Here is a 26,541-nt window from a genome sequence, read left to right as displayed (position 1 = left end):
AGATGGTCCCAAAAATCCAAACCAAGTTTGGATGTTTGTATCTATTGTGGGACTACAATTACATATGGCGAAAAAAGTATAAACCTAATTAACCGTGCACACATATCTTGAGACATAGCAAAGGCACATCGGGCTACCAGTCCCTACAATTTTGCCAAGTTTGGTGGAAATCCGTTCAGCCGTTCAGGGTAAAAGTGAGTTCGACCGCCCTATGGAAATTAACATGGGGAAAACACGTTTTGGGACCCCCCTTTTATCTCGGCCCCCGCTTGACGAACCCCCCCAAAACTTTCAGGGAAGGAGCGGAGCGCCGCGAGGCAGATTTGAGGAAAATGTCAGGCAGATTCCTCAACCGGCGCCAAAGTTATTCCCAATAGAATGTTGCGAATTCCCTATACAAAATAATCCTAACTATAATTACCTAATGGCGACCGCCAGTAGGTAATATACATATATATATGTATATATATATATATATATATATATATATATATATATATATACAAATATTAAAATTATGCAAAACAACCTAAATGCTGCTATTTACTATGAGTAAAATTAATTTTTATGCACTACTTTGCACTATTTTGCACACATTTATTAGGATTGTTGGTTTTGCACATAACAGCTTTCCATCAATTATGATTTAAGCCTGAGGTTAAATTATTTATATTTTACCAGTTGTTTATTTCTTCTTGCATTTAATGAAATTTTGTAGTTTTTACTAGGAACAGTAACTCTTCTATATCTTTGCAACTTGTAGGCTAAATCATGTGATTGACAATGTGTATATTTAAACCAATACCCTAGCGATCTTCTGTGTCATGTGATCAAGCATTCTGGGCAGCACGAAACGTGTCATGGCGATTTGAAGCATTGAGTAAAGAATCTCACCTGCACAATGTTTGGGTCCGTATCCGTTTCTTTGCCTGGAGTACCTCAAGTGTTCAGGAGATCGGGATCCTTGGAATGTTTAAGCCGGCGCGAGTCTCTTTCCAGCTTCTACGGACCCCCTCTGGTTCGGGGCCACATCATTTGGAGAGACATGTTTCCGTCCAAAATGAAAGCTTCAAGGAGCTCCAGAAGGAGCAGCTTTGTGGAACCCCTTATTACCGAGAAGTGAACACAAAGCCTGAAACGGACCGGGGCGCGACTGATTTGGAGGAACCAGTTAATCCTGTTGACTGCGAAGGTACGTGCATAACAGCGGATATAACAAGGGGTGAGAGGTGGGCAAGCCGAAGAAATTCAGAGAGCTGACTGCAGCGGATCGGAGCTTTCAGGCAAACAAGTTAAACGAGTAATTGCAGTGCAACAATGTTGTCTGACACAGTTAAAGAACACGAAACAGCAGCATTATTGATGTTTAAAGGGGCGAGAGCAGAACCAGATAAAGTTAACAATGTTACTGATAAAAAAAGAAACAAACATCACACTTAAGGATAAATTCAAACTATTAGAAAAAAAGAGTTCTGCTGAACAAAGTAAATGGTGGGAATCACGCTCCTGAAGAATGTATTTGGATGTGGAAAGAGTCCCTCGTGGACTACGTATCCTCCTTGCACCTAGTTATGAGGCGCCCAATCCTTTAATGATGCGTGAATGGGCGGAATGCAATCTTGACTCTTCAAACTCCTAATACAAACCCTGATCAAGTATGCAGATATCGATAGAACTGCACTACTGGAAAAGATTGAAAAACATAAAGGAAGAAATTGAAACAATTGACCCAGAAGATGAAAAACTAAAATTACGTCTGGAAATGGTGACAAGACTTAAAAAGGAGGAAGACAAAATAAAAGAGCGTAAAACATATACATTTTTTCGCGACAAAACGGACTATGAAATGGGCCAGATATTTACCTTTTCAAAAAAATATGAGGCTTTGAGAACAAATAAGTATACCACCAAAGCGGCAATTGCAAAATCCAAAGGGGCGAGAACAGATACAATTTCGCCAGGCACTTCGCAATCATAATTGAGTTCAATTCCTGACATTGACTCGGACCGCGAAGTTCAAGCTCGGGAAGCAATACCCAAATGTACACTGGATGAGGAGCTACACCTTTTTTGCCAGGACAGAAAGTAAACCCTCCGCCCTTGGACACAGAGGGCAAACTATGGCACAACAAAAACTGGAAACGGAGAAAACAGCGGAAAGCAAACAGAAACCGGAACAACGCGCAAGAGGAGAGGCGGATGGAGAAATGGGAAATAAGAGCTGCCCAAAGTTCAAACAAAACCATTGTAAATCTGTCCGATGTGGAACTCAACAACGAAGAAAAATAAAAGTTGAGTCTGGGTTTCACCTATTGCCCCACAAGAAATTTCAACCATGTAAATACTAGACTGGACATATTCAAAAGCAAGCGAAAGCTAAAATTGAAATAAAATACTATGCTCTAAACAAAAACACGAAGGACCAAACACCATCGCGAATGAATGAAAATGCAAATATCACTGAAAATACTCAAACCACTGAATTACTTGTCAATGAAATACATGAGTTATGGGATGCAGAGTCCATGAGTGACACTGGAGTACCAACAAATCAGGCAAGGTCAACAAATGTGGATATTGACCAAGTAACATTCCAAGCAAATCAGCCACTAACCGGATTTAGACCAAAATCAACATTCAATTCGGTCATGTTGAAAGACTCAATTGACCTTTTTCATGATCAAGTGACCAATCAATTAAAGGATTTAAACATTGAAACCCACAGAGGTAGAGCAAAATACAATAAAGAAAAAGCAAAATATAACACGTTGATAACAAAAGTGAAGAAAAACAACAAAGTGATAATTCGAGCATCAGACAAAAGGGGGAAATATCGTCCTAATGCATAGAGATATGTATACTAAGGAAGCTCATAATCTACAAATTCCTTACAAACAACTTCCCAGTAGTACCAACAATATACTTTTTACCAAAATTGCACAAAGATGCCAAAAATACGCCCGGCCGGCCTATCATCTCGGCAAGGAAGGGATGTCTTGAACATACGTCTCAGTACGTTGATTTCATTTTGCAAAGTCAAGTAAAAACTCTGCCATCTTATGTACGTGACACCAGTCACTTGCTGCACAAAATAGAGGATATCAACTGGGAAGAGAACTACCTACTGATAGCTTTAGATGTCAGTTTGTTATACACTGGTATTGTACACTTGGATGGCCTTAGAGCACTTGACTTTTATTTGGAAAATCCTTCGGAAACATGCCTAAACAAAAACAAATGTTGTTGGAAATGGTGGAGTTTTGCTTAAGTAACAATGTTTTTATGTTCAATAATCTCTTGTATAGACAATTACGCGGTGTTGCCATTCGGGTCCAAGTTCGTAAAGTGCTTTGTGTGCGTGGGTTAGGAGGCGGAAAGTAATCCTCTTATTTACGGGGAGCCAGTGGAGGTTTTTCAGGTGACCAGGGATGTGTTCTTTACGCGGGATGTCTAGTATGAGCCTGGCTGAAGCGTTCTGGATGCGTTGGAGTTTTTTCTGGAGTTTTGCGGTGGTACCGGCGTATAGGGTGTTTACGTAGTCCAGGCGGCTCGTGACCAGTGCGTGGGTGACCGTTTTTCTAGTTTCGGTGGGGATCCAGCGAAATGTTTTTTTGAGCATGCGAAGAATGTTGAAGCAAGATGATGAAACGGCGTTGACTTGTCTGGTCATCGAGAGTGAGGAGTCCAGGATGACGCCCAGATTCCGTGCGTGGTCTGTCGGGATGGGTGCTTTTCCAAGGGCCTCTGGCCACCAAGAGTCATCCCAGGCGGAGGGGGAGGTGCCTAAGATGAGGACTTCTGTTTTGTCTGAGTTCAGTTTCAGACGGCTGTGCTTCATCCACTCGGCTACTTCTTTCATTCCTTCGTGTAAGTTGGTTTTGGCGGTGTTAGGGTCTTTGGTGAGTGAGAGGATCAGTTGAGTGTCGTCAGTGTAGGAGATGATGTTGAGATTGTGTTGGCGAGCGATGGCCGCAAGGGGGCTCATGTATACGTTGAAGAGGGTGGGGCTGAGTGACGATCCTTGTGGCACGCCGCAGATGACTTCAGAGGCCTCTGACTTGAATGGTGGGAGGCGGACTCTCTGGGTTCTTCCGGTGAGGAACGAGGTGATCCATTCCAGTGCTTTTCCTTAGATTCCGACGTTTCTGAGGCGTTGTAGAAGGGTGCTATGACAGACTGTGTCGAAGGCAGCGGAGAGGTCAAGGAGGATGAGGGCGACTGTGTCTCCATTGTCCAGTAGAGTTCGAATGTCGTCTGTTGCTGCGATAAGTGCGGTCTCGGTGCTGTGTTTGGCTCGGAAGCCGGACTGTGAGGAGTCGAGGGATTTGTTGGCTTCGAGGAAGGTGGCGAGCTGGTTGTTGACAGCTTTCTCGATGACTTTGGCCGGGAATGGAAGAAGCGAGATGGGGCGGTAGTTTTTGAGTTCGGTGGGGTCAGCTGTGGGTTTTTTCAGAAGGGCGCTGAGTTCTGCGTGTTTCCAGCTTTCCGGGAAGGTGGCGGAGTTGAGGGAGCAGTTGATGACATCTCGGAGGTGTGGTGCTATGATGGAGTCTGCTTTGTTGAAGATGTGGTGAGGGCATGGGTCAGTTGGGGATCCTGAGTGGATGGAGTTCATCAGGCGGATGGTGTCCTCAGTGGAGATTGGGTTCCAGTCGTTAAGGATGTTCAAGGGGGGTGAAGGTCCTGCAGAAGGTTGGGTGGGTTGGTCTCCGGGGCGGTTGTCGAAGCTGTTGTGGATGTCTGCGATTTTGTTGTGGAAGAAGGAAGCTAGGGAGTCGCAGAGGGCTTGGGAGGGGGTGATGTCGTTGGAGTTGGCTGATGGGTTGGTAAATTCTTTGACGATGTTGAATAATTCCTTGCTGTTGTGGGCGTTGTTATCTAGTCGGTCTTTGAATGCCGCTTTCTTGGCAGACCGGATTAGTTGGTGGTGTGTGCGGGTGGCGTTTTTGAAGGCGTCCATGGTGCTGGTGTTTGGGTCTTTTTTCCAGGCCTTCTTGAGGGAGCGACAGAGTTTCTTAGATTTCTTAAGATCATCGTTGAACCAGGAGGCGTTTTTGCTGCCTAGTTTGATTTGACGTTTTTTCAACGGTGCTAGGATGTCGGCGCTGTTGGATAGCCATTGGGTGAGGTTAATGGCTGCTTGGTCGGGGTCTGAGGAGTGGGCAGGGGGGTTTTGAAGAAGCGATGAGGAGATCTGATCGATGGTGATTTTGTTCCAGTTTCTTCGCATAGTAGGTTGAGGATGGTTGTGGGTTGTGGTCTTCTTGTAGATAAAGTGAACGCAGCTGTGGTCCGTCCAATGGAGAGCTGTGGTGTGACAGAAGGAGACATGTTTGCTGGAGGTGAAGATAGGGTCGAGTGTGTGACCTGCATTGTGGGTGGGGGTAGTGACAAGTTGTTTGAGTCCGAGGTTGGCGAGATTGTCCAGAAGGGTGGTGGTGCTGCTGTCATTGCTCTTTTCCAGGTGAAAATTGAGGTCTCCCAGTAGAATGTAGTCCTCGGAGGGGAGGGCGTGTGGGGTGATAAAGTCAGTGATGTCGTCCCTGAATTGTGCACGGGGTCCTGGAGGCCGGTAGAGGAGGGTGCCTCTGAGTGTGGTCTTGGGGTCGGTGTGGATCTGGAAGTGGAGGTGTTCGGCGCTGGCAAGGTTGTCGTCAGAGTTTGTTGGGATGCGGATGGAATTCTTATGGACGATAGCGATGCCTCCTCCTGTTTGCTTGATGTGGTCCTTACGGATGATCTTGTATCCTTCCGGGATGGCAATGGTGATGTCTGGAGCTGAAGAGGCATTCATCCATGTTTCTGTTAGGAAGGCGACGTCCGGTGAGATGGTGTCTAGTAGATTCCAGAGGTCGATGGCGTGTCTGTGGACCGAGCGGGTGTTGAGGAGGATGCATTTAAGGTGGTTGGTGTCAGGTCTCTGTATGGTGTTGGTGGATGAGGAGTTGGTTTTGGTGCCGTCGAACTTGCAGGAGTTGCAAGAGAAGGGTCCATGGGTGTGTCCAGGAGCGGCTTGGGCGCAGTTGAGGGAGCGGCCGGGGTTAAGGGCTAGGAGGGTGGTGGCATCGTAGATGATGCGAGTGGGCTGGGCATTACGGGAACCAGGGGGTCTGGCGCTGGGCGCGGTCCAGGCGCGGACGGACGTAGACGGGCTTACCTTTGGCGCACCTTCGGCGCGGCCGCAGCCCATGGACACTGCGCGTTGGGACATCTGGCATTTATTGGATAGTGGAGGGGGCGGAGCGTGGGAGGGTCAGCAGCTGGGAGGCGGTAGCGGGGAGGAGGGGCGTGCCTGGGAAGAACAACACAGAACAAAATGGAGGTCAAAGGGGAGGCGAGGCAGGGGCAGCAAATCGCCTGTGGCACCAAGAGTGCAATCGAACTACTTGCAGGCTGGTAAAAATAAACACACAAAGTCGCGTACACAATGCACAGTGCACAAAGCAGGGCGGGCGGCGCTCCAATTCAATGCGCTATGATTACAGGTCAATTACAATGCGGAGCCTACGTAATGTTTATCAGCTTCTAAAATTTCACTACGCAAATATTACAAAGCGCAGGCAATACCGTAGTGTCCAGTTAGGGGTACGATGTGGTTCACCAAGAGCAGGCAGCAGCAATGGGAGAGGAGCGAGGGGGGAGCAACCGGTCTGGAACGAGTCCGGGCGGTCACAAGGGGTGAGAGGAGGAGGCGAGCTCTCTGAACGTGGTTGGGAGGGTCAGAGCAGTGACTTTTCTAAATACAGAGGTTTTTATTGTACAGAACAAAATTGAAACAAGGCTCCACCGTAAATCAATGGCAGGGAACTCTACACTCCATGCCAACAGTTCACATGCAAAACACTTAGTTAACAGCATTCCATATGGAGAGATGTTGAGGTTGAAACGCATTCATAGCAGAGAAAATTACCTCAAAATAGCCCAGAAGGAGAGTGAAGAAAGATTTAAAGAAAGTGGCTACTCAGATAAAATAATTTATGCTGCTATTGCTAAATCCATGCAGAAAAATAGGTCAGATCTGTTGGCGGCAGGAGATAACATCAATACTCCAAATACTGACAATATAGAAACCAATAAGGAGTTTAGAATCATTGTCCAATACAGTACACAACACAAGAAAATTGAATCTATCATTAACAAGAATTGGCCCATAATCTTAAGTGATCGAATAACAGGTGCAGGACTACCTAAAAGACCCTCGATAGGCTATAGCAGAGGACAATCAATGAAAGATGAGCTCGTAAAAACTAGTCCAGAAGTCATTGAGTCATCAAGCTGGTTACAAACCCACACAGGCTTCTTTAACTGTAAATCTTGTAAAGCCTGTTTACAAAGTGAGAATAGAACTACTTACTTCTCACTTTTTGACTTAAAGGAACATAAAATTAACAGGCTACGTACATGTAAAACTCAGTATGCAGTTTATATATTGTCCTGCCCGTGCAATTTGCTCTATGTGGGGAGCACTAAGCTCCCTGTCCACAAAAGAGTCTTACAACATCTTAGAGCAATAAATAATCAAGATAATACATTTCCGGTTGCAAGACCTTTTAAAGCCAACCATAACTCCAAAAGTAGAGAGCTCAAGTATTTTGTCATTGACTGTGTCCATGCAAGCAGAAGAGGCGGAAATAGAGAAGAGAAATTGCGCCTCCTTGAGACCCAATATATATTAGAACTGAATACAAAACAGCCGTCAGGTCTCGACATTACAGAGGATGTATTTACTTGCCTTTAAACATTCTAACAAGGAAATAGTAGTAATAAGTTACCGGCAACTCTATAGGGGTCACATATTGGTCAGGTACACAACAACCAATAGGAATTCTGGAAATATAAGTATTTTAAAATGGGTTTTAAACATAAATTATATGTATATACTTATAGCTTATAGTTTAAAGTTTATAATGGAATAACATTTTATGTATTTCTTATATGAGTTAATCACATTCACAATGATAATGATTTTTAGCCAGTATTTAACCATTTTTAAGGTTTTTATTTTATGGCTTATCTATTAATTATTTATTGTGTAACTATGATATATGATGATATGAGCATGAAACAGTTCCTTTAAATCCATTTTGGATCAATATAAATATCCTTGAAGTGTTAATCAATATTACAGTATACATATATTTTGATTGCTACCTGATATTTATTTGATATTCATAACAACATATGATCAATATCTCCTAATACTGAAAGCACTGTCCACCTTATACCTGATAATGTGGTACAGAAACAACAAAATAGCATCAGGGCTCCATGTACAAAAAGCAAAAACCAGAAAAACTGGAGAAAAAAAAACTATGCAAAACAACCTAAATGCTGCTATTTACTATGAGTTAAAATTAATTTTTATGCACTACTTTGCACTATTGTGCACACATTTATTAGGATTGTTGGTTTTGCACATAACAGCTTTAAATCAATTATGATTTTAGCCTGAGGTTAAATTATTTATATTTTACAAGTTGTTTATTTATTCTTGCATTTAATGAAATGTTGTAGTTTTTACTAGGAACAGTAACTCTTCTATATCTATGCAACTTGTAGGCTAAATCATGTGATTGACAATGTGTATATTTAAGCCAATACCCTAGCGATCTTCTGTGTCATATGATCAAGTGCTCTGGGCAGCACGAAACGCGTCATGGCAATTTGAAGCACTGAATTAAGAATCTCACCTGCACAAAGTTGGGTCCGTATCCGTTTCTTTGCCTGGAGTACCTCGAGTGTTCCGGAGATCGGAATCCTTGGAATTATATATATATTATATATCCTCCCGCTGGGTGGGGTTTGGTGTGTGTGTTGATGTGTGCTGATGTGTGCTGGTGTGTGCTAGTGTGTTTGGTGTCCTGGTGGTGAAAAGCTGCTATTTGTCCTTTTTTTGTTACTATTGCAGGGCTGTGCTGCTGATCAGATAGAATGGGGTAAGTATATACTGCATAAGGATAAGATAGAAATATGAATGAGCACTAACGCTTCTAATATATCCTTTATAAAAGATGGGTTTTAAATTATGTATTTAAAGAAGTCACTTTTAGCAAGTGGCTATTTTCTTGTCCAACATTTCTGTGCGTTTTTGTCCTTTTGTGGATTAAATAGTTTTGTTTCAGTGTGATAGAAGGAGAGGATGTCCATTTGGTGTATTGTCCTATAGTGGTGTCTTCACTGTGTTATTGTGAGTATTGGTACAAGTTTGTTCATGCCAAGCTGCCAAAAGGGGTAAGTATTGTCGACAGGAGGTCATCTGCCTAGGTCACCTACTGTTGAAGGCGGGAAAGGAGACTTGCTCCTGGGCAAATCAAGTGCATTAACAGCGCATGAGATGCATGACATGCATGAATAGTCTTTTTGAGCAACTAACACACTGTGTTGCAGTGCTTGGTACACATATTATTGTGTCCTGTTTTGTGTTGTGAGTACACAAGACAGCCATGCATTTTATGTTTTCCTTGGCTTATGTGTTTACAATGTGTATTGTTGTATGCTATTTCTGTGTGGTAAGTATGCAAGATAGCTTGTTGTTGTAAGTTTTCTCTCTCTTTTGAGCCTACCTGAGCTGTCCAGGAATGATCATGCTGGTGGCCATTTCATAAGACAATTGGCTGGACTCGCTTGAGCCATTCATTTCACAGGATGCTGTAAATATGCTTTTGAATAAACAAAGACACAACACCTGACCAGTGGACGCCTAATTGGCTATAACATAACATTTTTTGAACAAATTTTCATGCTTAGAAAAAATGTGTTACCTTGACATATGCCATGTTACTGCCCCTCCCTTCTGTAAATTGATCGAATAGAAATTGAAGTGGAGATGAAAGGACGGGTAGATTAGATTGATGTTCCCTTATCTGACTTCCAAGGGGAACTATATGTCGGTGGCTTTTATTTGAATGCCCAGGGCGCACCACAATTAATGTTCATTTTATCGCCACACTACATACAGTAGCAGAGGCATCACAAGTCCCTTATCAGTTAGCCTGTCGAATCAGGCTGAAAGCCCTTATTAGAGCTGGTGAATCTGTTTCTCCCCTGAATATGATGCCAAATGGCCCAGATTGTGTACTGTGTGGTGAATGTGCACCACACATTTCTAGTGATTAGCAGTTTTTGAAGAAAATATAGCTCCACAGTAGATTGTTTGCAACAACAAGTTTTGCTGGAGAAGTCATGTACTTGCTCTGTTGGCTTTCTCGAGACAAAAATAATTCTAGAGGTGTCTGCAGTCCTATACAGTAGCAAAGGGTCACAAAGTAGAAGAAGTGGTATGATCTCTATGATTTACTGAACGCAAGCTTGCTAAGACAAGAAACATAAAAGATCCATTGCTTTGAAATTCCTTTTATGAGGTTCTTCAGATGAATAATGTAGGGATATACAGACACATTTGTTCAGAGTCTGTTCGTATTGTTTTTCTTTTTTTCCCTCAGAGCTTTGTAAATAAATAAAGGCCTACCTGAATGCTTGGGATTGAGGCTGGTGTTGCACGTCAGATGAAATATGGTGCAGAGGGTGCGGCAGGACGGCTGAAACTCTGGAGCACGTGGTTTGTCTTTGCCCAGCACTCATGGCACAGCGCAGACATAAATTGAAAGTGGAGTGGAAATGGTTGGGAATCCGGTCCTGCAGACAGGCAATCATTGCGGCCTTATGCCCAGAAAACACGGCTTTAAATATCGGCCTTATACTGTTTATACGCTTTGCATACCGCAACTTTTTGCATGCTCCCCTCATGTTGGGAGCAGCCTAAACCAAGTTGTATTATCTGTAATTTGATTTTATTTACCTTTGCACTATCATGATTTGCTGCTATTGACCTGCTGTTGCTATTTTATCTGATCTCTTTTTTAACATTTGTAATTATTTATTAACGGCGGGTGGGCCTACAAGTTCAACACGGTAAACCACTGTATAACAAACTCCGTATCTTTTATCTTCTTTTTAAAAAAAAGTAATTTTTAAACGTCATTTGGATTGTTCAATAGGGAACTGCACAATGCAATGTGGGAACTTTTATCCACTTAAAGTTGATCATTGATGGTATTTTTGCTCTTACAATGTGTATTGCTGTTGGCACTTCTTTTAAGGATGTTATTTTATATCCAAATAAAGATTAATATTATTATTGCTTGGGATTGAGAGAGAAAAATACATTGTGTAACGTTTTTCCCTTGCCAGTTCACTAAAAGTTAATGTTATACTCGCTAATAGGTCCGGGATGTCTTTCAGTCATTGGGAAAGAGAGGTGTCGAACATGATGCATAGCCTGGCTGCTCATTATGGAACACCTATGAATACGACCAAGGCGGAGCTACAGAGCAAAGACAATGCAGACGAGGCAGTGCCACCGAGAAGGAGGAAGAGAAAGATGGGCTATCTAGGCGCCCCAACCGGTTGGTCTACTTGCGCCTCAGTCCCAACCCTTTTGAGCCTAGCCGGTGGACACACCTGTGTTTTAGCCTTGGCCCCTTGGTCCATCTCTAGTCTGACCCCCTTCTTCTTTTCACCCCTTTTGTGTAGGGAATGACATCCGCCTGACAAAGGAACAGTGCACCGTGTTAGAAAAGGGTTAGGAGGGATGGACTTCATGGATGAAGAATAAAGTGCGGGTACCCTGCCTAAGGTACCACCGATAGATTAGAGGAAGAGAGTGTGGTGCATTGTTTGGGCGGTCAACAAACGGGGCAAAGGGACTGTGATTCCAAAGAGAGAGATACCTTTCCCTGCAACGTTGGATGTGAATCCAAGCTGGACGCACAGCTCCACCGCCGGTTCTCAATAGCACCTATACTAGATGAACAATAGGAACCTACCAGTAATGGCTCACTGTAAGGACACTGTAAAGAAGAGTTTTGCCCATCTCGTTTCCTGAACACCAATTCTATTAGGTAAAATTTTTCTCCCAATCACCATGTATTCCTTTTGCAACCCATTGACAAGCAAAGATCTTGTATTTTACATCTCCCTGTTCAGAGCAAAGTTGGTACATAGAAATATCAGTTGCATCCCTAGTTATTATTGGGCCAATACAGATATTAGGAACATCCTACTCCCTCAATGAGAAGTATCCTGTGCATTCCCAAGTTCAAGCAACACTGGTTTCTTTTGTGACTATGTTTGTTACTCTGGCTCCCCTCCCTGGAGAGCATTGGAGGACACAACGTGATAATATAATTGCTCAGATTGGTGTACCTTGGGTTCAGTTTTCTAGTCCTCAATAATCCATTTAGTTATTCTTATCCTACAAAAGAATGTGTATATTAGACCGAGACCTTCCATGATAGTTAGTATGATAAGTTCATTTTGTATCCCACTGTATTTACAACCTCATCTATGAATTGTGCCCAGCCTCAGTTATAATATGTGGTACGACAAATAGACTCTTGTATACACTGCCTTCCAGTTTGTTGCATTCACTGCGTAGGTACATTGACTGCTCAGGAAAGGACATAGATACAGTACAGATGCTGAGATCATGTTTCAGAAGGAGACATAAGGCTTGTTGAGCATTGATGTACATCTCTCTTAAGTCAATATGTCTTTTATGGCTTACTTTCTTCATAATAATGAACATTTGAAGAGTTTTTGATACAGTATGACCATGACACAGTGTTAAAAAACATAGTAGTACACCACGTGTATAGACATAGACCAGTTGAAAAGGAGGGTGCCTTACTTCTAGATGATTGTGTGCATGTTGGTACACCTGTTCTGCCTTGTTTCCCTTTTTGATCTGAGTGACCATGCATTTTTTTCTTTCCCTTAGAATTATAAAGACCCTGTCGGATAGCAATAACTTTTTATTTTTAGCAACACTGCTAAAAGGAGGGTCTGTTAGATTTAAAATTCCCTTTCCCAAATGCCTTTGTCGTGCTGTTTTTAGGTTAGCAGTATGTGGCAATAATACATGCAATTGTATTCATGGTATGCAACCCACTGAGTTATTCTCTCAACATGTAAGCTTTAGTTAGCCAATGTGCATCCATTTTGGATTTCGCAATCCATATTAGACTGTGCTTGGGTTAGCCCTCAGCGCTCATATTGCTTGCCTAAGCAGAACACTGTGTTTTGTTATTATTTTTCCTGCTGTCCAAGTCTGTTTCCTTGACTGGCTAATGAATAAGGTATTCTGCCATCACATGACTAGCTGAATGTGTAGCTTCTGCCCCCACCTTAGGAGATGCTGAAACCCAGCACTGTGGCCTTGTACTCAGATAACATGTTCCCATCTGGCATGTGTTAGCTCATCTCTCTGTACTCCCTTGATCATGTTCAGCCCAGGCCAGTAACTTTCCAAGGTGGGCATGGTTAGAGATGGCTGGGAAGATTTTTTTACCTGCTGTAATCTGTTGGAATGGTAGTCCACTCTGCTTCCATCTTAGGGTGCAGGTCTGACCAGGGCTCTCTCTGCAGAGAAGTTTGTATTCTCTACTCGTTGACCGACTCTTCCTTTGGGAAGGCATAGCAGGTGGTTGTGGAAAAAACCCACGGGCCCCTCAGAGGGCCACGTCGTTCAGGGGACAGAAGCTCACTATACACCAGGATTAAAAAATAAATAGATAATGCCTACGGTTAACATCTCCATCCCAAAAGTGCTCAATTATTTTTCTGTTGCCTCATGGGGCAGATTGGGCTATTACCTACAATCTGCCCTCTGGTCCTAATGGGGCAACAGAAAAACTAGACACCAGGGCTAAGTATTTGAACAAAAACATAGGGGTGGTGGCTGGAAACCATTAGCATGGTGATGCCCCAATGCAAAAGGCACAAATAGTCTTTCTTTCCTCCTTGGGGGCCGGTACGAAGCTAGCTCTGTATATGGTATGCCCAGTAGGTGGTTATACTGTGCACAGAGTCTAGGGCTTCCCCAGAAGTGTACAGGGCTCAATGTAAAACCCTGAGTGCTCTATTAGTGGTAGTGTGGGTGAGCAGCCTTAGGCCTAACACAGAAGGGTGTAAGACATTTATTGCACAACATTGGCCAATAATGCATGCACGATTCAATAAGGAGATCCACACGGATTATGGAAGAATATACTAGATAAGGTAAATAAAAATACACTTCACTTTCAAAAGTCGACACTTAGAATATTTTTGAAGTAGTTCCATGTTATCCTAGGGGGAAAACAATAATGCAGTTTAACAGGTCAGTACCACATTTACAAATCCAGTCTTTGGGCCCAAAGGTCAGCAGGGCGCAAAGGTCAGCAGAGTACAAAACTTGCGCCCCCAGCTGCACAGGGGAGGCTGGGTGCAGAGGTGAAATTCAAAGTTCAGCCCAATGCATTTCAAGGGAGACAGGGTTTGCCTGGAGCCACACTGCTTGCAGGTAAGTGGATCTGTTGCAGAGGGGCAGGCTTTGGGGATAAGCACAAGCACTGGGGGCCACAGAGCAGCATCAAACATACACCACCAGTGGCAAAGGGGCAGCTGGGTGCAGGGTGAAAATCAGCATCTGGTGCCCAATGCTTTTTATTGAAGTTTCTTTTTTGATAAACAGGCTTCAGGCATCACACTGGAGGTTGCAAGAGGAAGACCAAAAACAGCAGTGGTAAGTAGAGATGCAGAAGATCACAGGGGCAACATTGATTGAGCTCATCAAGACCCAGGGACTTTGGGTGCAGGGGTGCCTTTCTACACCAGAGTTTTCTTACTGGAGCTGGTCGCGGACAGGTGGAGCCTCTGGATTCAGTCTGCAGGTGTTGTCCTGGAGGTCAGGAGCAGTCAGCCAATGCTGAACTCGAGACCAGGATTACTGGGGAGTCTTCACTGGGCAGGTGAGCCACTCAGACTCAGGCTGTAGGAGTCAGGTGCAAAGTGGGCAATGATCATGGTTCCAGTTGGATATGGAGCCCTTGGAATTGTTTTCTTCTGGACAGGTCTGCTATCCAAGGGAGATTGCAGTCATTTTCAAAGGCAGTAATCCTTTCAGGATTTTTAGAAGTCATTGGCTCCAAGACAGGCCGCAGGTACACAGAAGTTTGAGTCAGGTCAGGAGGACTAGGGCCAAGGAAGTCATTGTCTTCAGTCTTCTGTGCTGGGATGTCTTCTTTCTTCTTAGGTCATCACAGATCTGAGTTTCAGGTCTGAGGGAGCCACCTAAATATTAGATGTAGGGGCATTTTAGGGGAGTAGAAGGTAGGGCCAATGGACACTTTACCGGGGGTCACTACACCCTCTAATATGCCACCCTCCTGTGGGAGGGTGCTTAGGCCTAGCCCTGATTGGAGGGATTCCCCATCTTCGAGATGGCAAAGACTAAAAGATGTGCTTCCCCTCGCCTCCCTCACCTTAGGGGTAGACTTATGGGGGATGGATCAGCCTGGCCGGATAGGCAAAAAGTCCACTAGACACCAATGATGTTAATATTGTGCCAAAACAAATTAAAGGATGGGCTGCCTAACGTGGCTTCAAGCCACACCTCCTGCCCCATTATAGGCAAGAGTGTTTTTCTGCCCCCCAGGAGGCAGCTAAGAGACTTGTCCCAGTTGGAAATGTTTCTCTAAATCTACTCAATGGGGCGGTTGAAAGCAACACTATACAACAGGGTTGACTGAATTTAGGGTAGTAGAAAGGTGTGAGATGTTGCATTCTCATATTAGACCACACTCCCACCACAAAAGGGGCACACCAGTATTTTGGCCTCCCTAGAAGGCAGTAAGGGAGTTTGCCCCTGTATGGCCTGGAGTCAGAAATCCCACTGGATGGCAGGACATTTTTAATAACATGATGGGGTGAGCCTGGCCAATCCGATATCAGGAACCACCCTCATCCTTAACCCCTTCCATGCTGATGACGAACCCCAGCCGTCATGCACTACGGTGCTCGTGTGCTGATGACGGCTGGGGTTCGTCACGGCCCGCCCCTGTTCGTGTTGTTTACAGCACACCAGGGGAATCGCAGCCGCATGGAAAGGGTTAAAGTCTTCACTCTCTCTTTCAGACTACAACATCCCATCACTCAATGGTGAGTGAGCGGACATTTGATTTTTTTGGTTGTTGTTTTTAAATGTGGGCCAGAGGAGTGGGGTTGCCATTGTGAATGCCTGTACTTTTTGGGCTTGGGGAGGATACCACCTGGGGAAAACTACCAGACCTAGATATTTGGTAAACTTGACTTGTAGTAGAGTACAACATGATGTGCCATCTGTGAATCCCATGATGTTTTCTTACCCACAATGCCATGCATACCTAATTCCACAAACTTGCCTTGCATTTCTGTGAGGCAAACTTCTGTAACACAGGAATCCACAAAATTCCTACTTCTCACCATTGACCTACTTGTTTAGATAAAACATTCTACACTTCTTGTATGGTTGGGTCTAGTGTCAACAACAGGAAGAGCCTCAAAACATAATGTGAGACATCAACAATTTCTGTCAAAAACTAACCTGAATTGGCAAAGGGTTAGCTCCATTAACTGACCCCTGCTTGCCCACCACTTTGAGAAACCTACCAAATCCATTCACTTCTGAAAACTAAAACAACTGGGGTAGTCCAGGGAGTCCAGGTTGTATGCTTCATGTGGATTCTTAAACGTAATTCGCTGCAAACCTCAAATGTTGCCTAAAATTAGGACATTTCCTTTCATTCCTGAGATGTAATCTTCTGGAATCCACTAGGATCCATAAAATTCCTACCACCCAGCGTTCCCCCCACTTGTACAGTTAAAACACTTTAGAGACTTTGCATTTCAAAAGATGCTACTCGCAGTCCTTTTGTGAATTGCAAGCAATTGTAAACTTACTCAAAAGTAAAAGTTTACATTTGTAAATCAGGCATTTGTGGACCCTTTCCTGTTGCAAGAACTAGGTCTACCCACAAACATTTATCACAGAAATCTGAAGAAAGGGTGTGTTTTTAGTCAAAGTTATAAGTTAAAAGTTTGCCATGGCTTTAGCCTTAGAGAACCTGGATTATCCTTGGTGTCTAGAACTAGAAGAAATCCTTGGACCTGGAAATATTAACACTTGGCCAGTGTCTTCAAGCAACAAAACCTTACAATTCCACAGAACCATCTTAAATATATCTCGATTACTATAGAGAGCATGAAAGACACCCAACCTCATGGTCTCTGGTGATTGCACAGTCCCATCACCTCAAAGAAAGTGAAGAACCAGTTGGTGCTCATTCGAAATGTCTCTACATTTGACTACCAGGAAATTAGACTGCAACAGGTCCTGTACACCACCGCCAGACATGTTCTAAATACCATGAGGCACCACCACATGTTGGCTGAGCTCATGGCTCTGAATCAGGTACCATATACAAGCAGAATCTCTTTCATACCTTCCTGATTTAGCCACAAGTCTATCAATGGCACAGGACCAATGTTCCTACTATATAAACTCAGGCTCTATAGTCAACTTTGTTTTAAAACAATACTCTCATTAACAGTAAGTGTTCCTCTATATAGTGTGTAGAGCCTCCTACTGATCATAGTGAAGTTGCTAAAGGACATTACAGTACTCACCAATTACCTAGAATTCAGGAAAGCCATAGAGACCTGGCTGTTCCCTAAAACATGGTTTAATTGTTTCAGGCTATATCATGAACTCCATCTACATATCATTTCATGTACAAGGCACTACCACATGCAAGTTTGAGTGTGACATGAGGGGAGCATAGGTAGAAACTGCACACACACCCAGAACTAGCACTCTTCCAACCTATGTGGCTACTTGGTCGATCATCTAGAATATGCTCTGGACCTAGTCAAAGACAGGAAAGCACTTTACCGATCCCACGTGTTACCTGTGAGGGTCACTACTCTGCTGACTCTCTGATAGTGGGAGATGCTGTGCTAAAAATGGCCAGCACATTGAAGTAGATAGAAATTAGACTAGTGTTAGTGACTGATGCGGGTGGTTTTAACCAGGTAACACTACAGTTTAAAATGCCAAGTGAACACAGGAAACGTTGTAGAGACCTAATTGTACAGGAACACTAGCCCTAAGTTTTATTCTTGAAAACTTCTGTGCCATGCCAAGCAGAACATGTTGGGTGGGGCTCTGGAAAGTTGACTTACCTTGATATGGAAACAAAGGCATTTTCTAGCACTGCTGCTTTTATGTGTTCAAAGAGGCTAACACTGCTGTTGTTTTAGACCACTAGCCCTCAGAGAGAGTCTTGCTTTTGGTAGAGAAATACTTTGTATGGAAAAAAAAGAAGCATTTCCTACCCCTACCGAGACCACTCTTGTGCCAAGCCAGATGACCTCCTAAGTTTCTTTGTATTTTGACAATAGAACTAACTCGAGATAGAGAGCTGCAAAAATGCTCACATCTGTTTGTCATTTTATCAATTTGTGTCATGTCCATTTAGCAATGATGGCCTAATTTACAGTTTTGACGGATAGGCACTCCTTCTCAAACATGATGCCTCACTATAAATGTATTCTAAACTATGCCACTTGTAATAAGGCAAATGAGATATCTGCCACATTTATTACAGAAAATTCCCATGGCAACATACTAAGGGACCGATTCTGATTTAGGTCAGAAATTATCCCCATCGAATCGGTCCCAGAAACGTTTCCAGGCGTCTCGGATTCATGGAGTCCAAGTGAGTAATTCAGATGAATTGCATGTAAAATCCCGACTGAGTCATTCAAAAAGTAGTCTGCCCGACTGAATCACCTGGAAACAAGTTTGATCTGGTTTACCCAACGACCCGATTACAATGCATCCGACGTGGTTCTGGAACCATGTTGGTTTGCTTCACAAAGGCAAATGGAAACTGAAAGAAATAGTCACTACTTATCACAAAAAGACACTCTTTTTCATTTTTACCATCACATTCACCTTCACACTCACGCTCACCTTCACACTCACCCTCACAAATGCTTCAGAGGAAGCAGTCACAGTTCACAGAGGAGGAGTTGAAAGTGCTTGTAGATGAAATAGTCAGAGTAGAGCCACAGATATTTGGGAACCAAGTTCAACAGACCCGGGAAACACACATCATATTGCATGCGCTATAACGCATGCGATAACAACACAGTCATGACAACGACAGCGTTGTTACATCACAGTACCATTACAACGCAACTGGACTTAGGAATAGTATAATTTACTATTCCAACTCAGTGTGTGCAACAGTAGGGAAGGTGTTGGAATAGTAAATGATACTATTCCTTAGTTTAGAGCACCCACTAGAGCAAGTTGTTGTTACATTCCAGTACCATTATATTGCAAGTTGGAATGGTAAATTATACGATTCCTAAGTCCAGCGCACCCCCTAGAGCAAGCTGTTAAAACGGCTTGTGTTGTAATGGTACTGTGGTGTAACAATGCAGTCGTAACGACCGCGTTGAAATCACATGCGTTGTCAAAGCATGCAATGTAACCAGCTGTATTCACAGACTACCCTTTCCCAGAGAAAAAAGATGTGGGACAGGATAGTAAATAAGGTGAATGCTTAAGCACCTGTACTGCGTACAATGGATGAGATCAGGAATAGGTACTGTGATGAGAGAAGGAAAGCCAAGAAACTGCTCGCAAAAGAACACGCCCAAAGCCAGGAGACCTGTGCACTTCACTTCCTGGGAGAAGAAGGTGCGTGCAGTTCTTCCACCGGAGAGCATCTATAGATTACCAGAAGCACCAGAGGCTGGTAAGTACCTACTCCACATTCAAATAAAGTTACCAATTACAACTCTCTAGATCTCACTGTAAAGGACTCCGTTAACTCAATGACTTCTTTAACATAAAAAAAAACTAGAGTCAATGTGAAGTGGAAGTTATAATGATATTATGCATCTTGCCAGTACTTTTTCACTCACTCTCAGGAAAGCTTTGTCATAGGTAGGCTGCTTAGGATGGCTGGGAAGCTGGGTGTGGGCACAGGCCTGATGGGAGTTGTAGTGACAGTAAACACTCCTCCTCCCACACAGCCCAACAAGCCCACCTGAAAGTGGGTTGAAATGTACTAGCAAGATGGCTGACACTGGGGGCCTGGTCTTTGGAGCACAAGGCTTTGATGGATGTGTTGCAAGAATCCTGCTCATACACAGAACTGTGCACAGAGACCCAAGACATCAGTGAATTGTGGTGTACCAAAAACTCACCTCAGTACCTAGAAAAACCCCAACCAGCTAGCATCAGTGTCACATTAGCTCTTCGTCCTATAGCAAAGTAACCAATGATTAGACAACCTAGAACATACGACTTAGGACCATCTCAGGAATGGTAAGTAGTGAGAACACTCTTTCGTTATACTCTCAGTTCTCAACAGGAGTAAATAAGAGACATGGTAAGGTTAAATATTTGTTTTACCGATGTGATCTCAGGTGCAGTATCTTAGCCAACATAAGCAGACATATGATTAAAAATAATATGGTCAGCATTGTTACAATTTCATAAAATACAAAAGTAGAAATCATATTATAATGATAGTGAAAATAGGTCTTATAGCGCTTAGTTTTAACACCCTCCCTATATAGGAACGATGTATTATAAACTATGGAAGGTCTCTTAGGCTTGTTTGGGGGACCCCATTACCTTTCCGCTCAGTAAGAGTAAATCACATGTGGATTAGCATACTCTCTCTGCATCCCTGGAAACGAAAATCTTCCAAGTGCCTGAAATCATGGCAAGTGCGTGATAATAAAGACGCCAGCATCTTAGTTGGCTCACAGCTGCCAAATTGTTATGTCTAACCGCGTTACTCGATCATGTCAAACAACATCTACCCTGTTATGATAACCTTGATGGCTTCAGCACTCACTGTGCAGACTAGTGGCACAATGTAAGTCTAGAGATGTCGAAAACAAACCTTATCTCATGTGTAGACCTTAAAAAAGCCTAACTTACAAAAACAGTTATATGCAAAAGTTTGTGCCAAAGCAGCAAAAAGTAAAAGGCGTTTAAACTTCTAAAAAGCCATGCTAATATAACTTGCACGCAAAGCAAGTCTCAGCCCATACTACAGGTGTTGCAATCACGTCAAATAACAGGCAACATTGTCAGAAATCTTGATAGTAGACTTCCATTCACTGTCAGGTAGTCATAGGCACAGATGAACTGTTTGTGCTGGTTGGGAAGAGGAGTGTTTGCAATGACTGCATCTCTGATCTGGCCCTATCCTACACACACCCTCCCACCCAGCTCAAACAGCACACCTGGGACTATGATGTCCCTGAAGGTGAGTGGAAATGTACTGGCAAGATGGCTGACACTGGGGACTGGTGCTTGTAGCAGAAGGCCATGATGGGATTTGTGGTCAACTCTGACACTAGGCACCAGTGTCAGACATCTTGCTAGCACACTTCCCCTCATTGTGAGGTACGCATAGGCACAGAGGGTTAGCATTGCTAAGTGGGAGGATGAGTACTGTCAGTAATGCATATTTTCCAGGTTGACTGGTTGTGCTGGGTAGGAATGTGTATGTAGGTCCGTGCCTGATGGGAGTTGGAATAACAGAAACACTCCTTTACACACACAGCACAACCACTTCAACTCAGTCTATGTCTTAATGACAGTGAGTTGATGTGTACTAGCAAGATGTTAATGTTACTGACATTTATAAAGCGCGCTGCTACCCAAGGGTGTCCTGGCACTATGTAAGATGTCCACCTAAGACCTGATCACGGGGTGATTACTGTGGGCATTAGGCATTGAACAACCACGTTTTCAGAGCCTTTCTAAAAACAATCAATTCTGTTATGACTCTGATGGAAAGTGTGAGGGAATTCCATGCTTTGGCGACTCCCAACAAAAAGCTCCTGCCGCCCCAATTGACTTTTTCTGCCAACAGTACACAGATAAGTTGGGCTTCTGAAGAGCGCAGTGATCTTGTTGGGACATACCAATTAAAATTTTGGGTCAGATGACTTGGTCGAGTGGTATTGAGTGATTTGTGGACTACACATAGGGCCTTAAACAAAACTTGCTTCTTAAAAGGCAACCAGTGTAGCTTTCTAATTTCTGATGAAATGCATTCATATTTTGGAATACCTGCCAGCAATCTGGCCGCTGCATTCTGTACGAGTTGAAGATTTGTTGAAAGACCTTCCTGGGCGTTTACATATAGGCCATTGTAGTAGTCCAATTTACAAATGGCTAAAGCCGATATGACTGTTTTTTGGCTTTCTATAGGAAGATAGGCCAGTATTGTTTTGCACGATTTCAAAATGTAAGAGGTAGCTGAGACAACTAAATTTACTTGTTCTTTGTGGGAAAGTTTGTTTTCAATTATGAACCCTAGGTTTTTCACCTTCCTGACTGGTGTTGGAAGAGGGCCAATAGAGTCAGGCCACTATGCTGGGGTCCAAAATTGAGGGTTGTTTCCAAACAGTATCACCTCTGTTTTGGTCGAATTAAGCTTTAGACAGTTCCAGGCCATCCAGCCACCCACATCTGTCATGCTATCGTGAAAGCGGAGTGCTAGCTCCTGAGTTTCTTTTGGTAGCAGAGAGACATAGACATTGACAAGAGTAGGGCTCATGGATGACCCCTGTGGGACTCCACAAGGGAGGGAGAAGGATTTAGCAGCAAAATTGTCTGTACCCTATTGGACAGAAATGACTTAATCAGTTCCCAAGCCCTAATTTTGACGCCAACCTCAAACAGCCAGGTCATCAATAATGCATGATGGACCGGGTCAAACGCCGCAGAGAGATCCAGCATGATCAAGGCTCCATTCTCTCCTTGATCCAAAATGGCCCTTATTTCTTCAGTGGACTTGATGAGAGACGATTCTGTGCTGTGACCCCTCTGAAGCCATACTGAGTAGGGTCAAGCACATGTCCATCCTCTAAAAAGTCGACTGAGTTGGGTATTCATTATTTTTTCAGTGATTTTAGCAGAAAGCGGCAGTCTAGATATGGGTCTGAAATTGTTTGAGTCCATTGGATCCAACTTGGGTTTTTTAGCAGGGGAAGAATCAATGTTTTCTTCCATGCTTTCGGAAAATAGCCCTCTAAAAACAGATTGTTGATAATCACTGTCAAAGTTGATGTGACTGGTTCGGGCGCAAGCATCAGTATGGAAGGAGCATAGGGATCCATTGGTGATCCTGATTTAGCTTTCACCAGGATAGTGTGGACTTCCGAGGCTGTAGTAGGTGTAAAATTATGGATTTTAAAGATGGCTAACACTGTGGACTGCTGCCTGAACCTGTCACAAATGCTACAAATACCAGCCACCAGTGTCAAACATCTTGAAGGTACACTTCTCAGCATTGTCTGGACAACACTATTCCTGGTGGCCTGGTTGGGCTGGGTGGAAGCAGAAGTGTGACTTTCACAAACACCATAAACACTCAAACCTCAGCTCATGAAATTAGTTTGCCACAAAATGGCAAGAAGCAGAGTTTGTGATCTCATCTGACTATGGAGTAAATGTACAAAATAAATTATCTGTGTGGGTACAAAGCTAAGCAGTGACACATTTAGTTCCTCACAGCCATTCACTTGTGTGTAATGAGATGAGAAAAATAAGCACCTCACTCACACTATTAACACAAATGTATGGGTAAATTAACAGACTGTGAGTGTGTACACAGCTCCACCTATGAGACTGCTAAAGACATGGACTAAAGAGTATGGATGTCACCGTTAAACTATAGTTGTGGGCAACACCAACCCACCTTTGTCATTCACAGGGTGTCAGGAACCAGTCAATGTCTTTGAACATGTAATGTGAACTAAACACAACATGCTCATTTCCACACATAGCTGGACATGCTCATCAATCTCATCTTGTGTGAGTTTGCTAAAAACGTAGGCCAACATAATGGATGAAGGATGAATGGGGCCAATATATGTACATTAACACATCATTAGGTTCAGTAACCTATGTAATGTGTATGATCTGAGAGGCAGTGAAAATTCACAACAGTCATTGTATCATTTTTGTACCCACAGGGGAAGCTGGAAACACCACTGGAATAAATCAGGACATCTAGTCCAAGACTCTGTTCTCCCGGGAGTTCTCCAGCGTAGATATCTCTCAACCATCCTCGGACGATGAGGAATGACCAGGCCCATCAGGTTTTGGTTGGGACAGCAGCGGCTACAGCGGGATCCTCTGTGACCACTCCCACCTCAGCTGACAAAACCCAGCTGAACCTTACCCTAACGGACATAGCAGCCCAAGCCACTTTGAACACGCACAGCAACACAGGACACCCTAGAGTTGGCGGACAACAACACTACTGTCAAAGATGGTCCTGCTCAGGTGGGTATGGATGGTGGGAGGGGCTGTGGGGATATGGGCCATCATGCAGCTGGTGCTGCTGATGAAGATCACCCAAACCTTTCCCAGTGATCCATGCCAACCAGGCTTACCAGAGAGACATGGAGCACCTGCAGGCAGGGCAAAACCAACGCCTTGATGCATTCAATGCCAAAATTGACAATCTAAATGGGGAGCTTAGGGACATTGGTAACAGTCTCCGCTGGATTGCTGACCACCTAACCACACCTCCCTGTGTGCCCACAACATCTGGTGCCTCAACATCTGCACAAGCCACACGGAGGGACATGGAGTCTGGTGGTGAGTCCCCAGTACACCAGTTGCCTGCAGCTGAGGATCACCCGCAAAGTGTGGAAGAGGTAATTGAGGAGGAATCAGTGAGAGACAGATGGCTATGCATCACCCACAGGAAGTGACAAAGTGCCACTGATATCCTCCATTGTGTGCCAGTGTTCACTTTGTTGACTATCATTGAACTGTCCCACATTGGATGGAGTAAACGATTCCAAGTCCTAGTTGGACTTTTCTATTTTTTGTTGCACACTCTGCCATTGTGAGGAATTATCGCCTAACATCATGCACTAAAATAAATCACTTTTCACAAAATACTTCCTCATGTCGTGAATGTGAATCTCAAATGTACAGATTGAAAATGTTTCACAAAATCACAAAGGAGAAATTGTTAACAACATTGGTAATAAATTACTTCCAAAATGTCAACTAATGGCTTGTGAGAAAATTTACACAGCATGACAGATAGACACAACCAAGTTATCACATGACCCGTAGTACAAGATACAGATTCAATGTAAGTCAATGTTAGTTTATTGTCGACAAAACTATCACCACTTGCCAGCAAAATCAACAATCATTGTCAGCACACCAACTCATCATTGTACATGTTTTTTTTCAAAACGTCTTTGAATGTGTGAAAACAGACAAGGAACATCTCAATGTGGACCACAGGTTTATTTTTCAGATTCAACATGGTACCTTAACCCAAAGTCAGATCACATCACACAGTAACAAAATGCTCCAAAGTAAAAATAAATGACCATCAGTGCAGAAGGAGGTATGTGCAAGGGATTTGCCAAACAATTGAAGTATATCACAGCATCACAGGTCTGGTGAGGTCACAACTCTGCAGTTGACATGGCAAAGTAGCCTGGTAAGGAGTGAAATAGAAAAGAGTCAGAAAAGCCAGGACTAAGGTAGTTCAAGTTTGCAAACTATGTCACCTGAAACACAATTCCTAGCTAGAATTCATGGTAGCACTGAATGTTGTTATTCTGCCCATGTAATTGAACCATTTCATTAAAAACCTCATGGACACTTATCATACTGTGGTAAATAAAATTACCGGGACTATTTTTCCATACATTAAATGACAATAAGAATAGCTCATAAAATGAGAGGCAGAGTCCGTGATATCTGAGTCATACAGGCTTTAATTAAGTGTCTCGAGACGCTGGACATCGAGTTCCATCACCACTAAGGTTCAGGAAGGGACATTCAAACTTTATTAACATCACACATTATATATAGTAAAACAGTATAATTGAAATGAATACAGTAGGCGTAACAAGTGACATGAGAGAGATAAGAACACATGGGCGTAAAAGAGGGCGTATACAGGGGCGTACACGGAGGTGTGTACTGGAAACGTCACAGAAGTGTCATAAGTGGGTGGATGCACGGAGAGATTCTGCAGGGTCAGCAGAAACCTTTACCCTGGGTGCGTGCGCAACTGAGCATGACGTGGTGTAGACGTGTAACTGGCTTGACTTTAGCACTAGTGGAGGAGACTTGTGTCTGGGATGTCAGAACGACCTGCACCTATAGCATATCTGGTATCTTGTGTTTGGAGGATGTATTATCTGAAGTAAAAGGTCTCTCGGGCAGAGGCCGTTCAATACTGAATGCTAGTGCGTGCATACATGTCTTGGTGCAATGCGCCGGGGCCATGGGCCTACCATGGTAACGGGTTCGGTAAATCACTTGCAAGGAGACAGGAAGGCCGGGCCCCTTGCTCTGCAGCAGGGAATATGTTTACTTATTTCACTAGACTGGAATCTGTTTTCGCGGAGGTTGAACAGATAACAGTAGGCATAATACCGTCTTGGCAGGCAGGCCAGGCCGAGCCGGGCACCGCTCGCCTGGGCAGGAAGTAAGGTAGAGGTCAGGGATGCATACCTAAACTGCAGCTTTCAGAGACAGAAGAGACTCGGAGCCTCAATTAAGGGCCTGGCTCGACTGAGCCACAAAAATGTGTGCTTTGCGATATTTAAAAGTGTACCATGTAAATGCATTGGAAACATAGGCCCTAATGCGGA

This window comes from Lissotriton vulgaris, chromosome 6 (genome assembly GCF_964263255.1).
Source record: "Lissotriton vulgaris chromosome 6, aLisVul1.2, whole genome shotgun sequence".
Lineage (NCBI taxonomy): Eukaryota > Metazoa > Chordata > Amphibia > Caudata > Salamandridae > Lissotriton > Lissotriton vulgaris.
The sequence above is the reverse complement of the archived record's forward strand: the minus strand, read 5'-3'. Positions refer to the sequence as shown.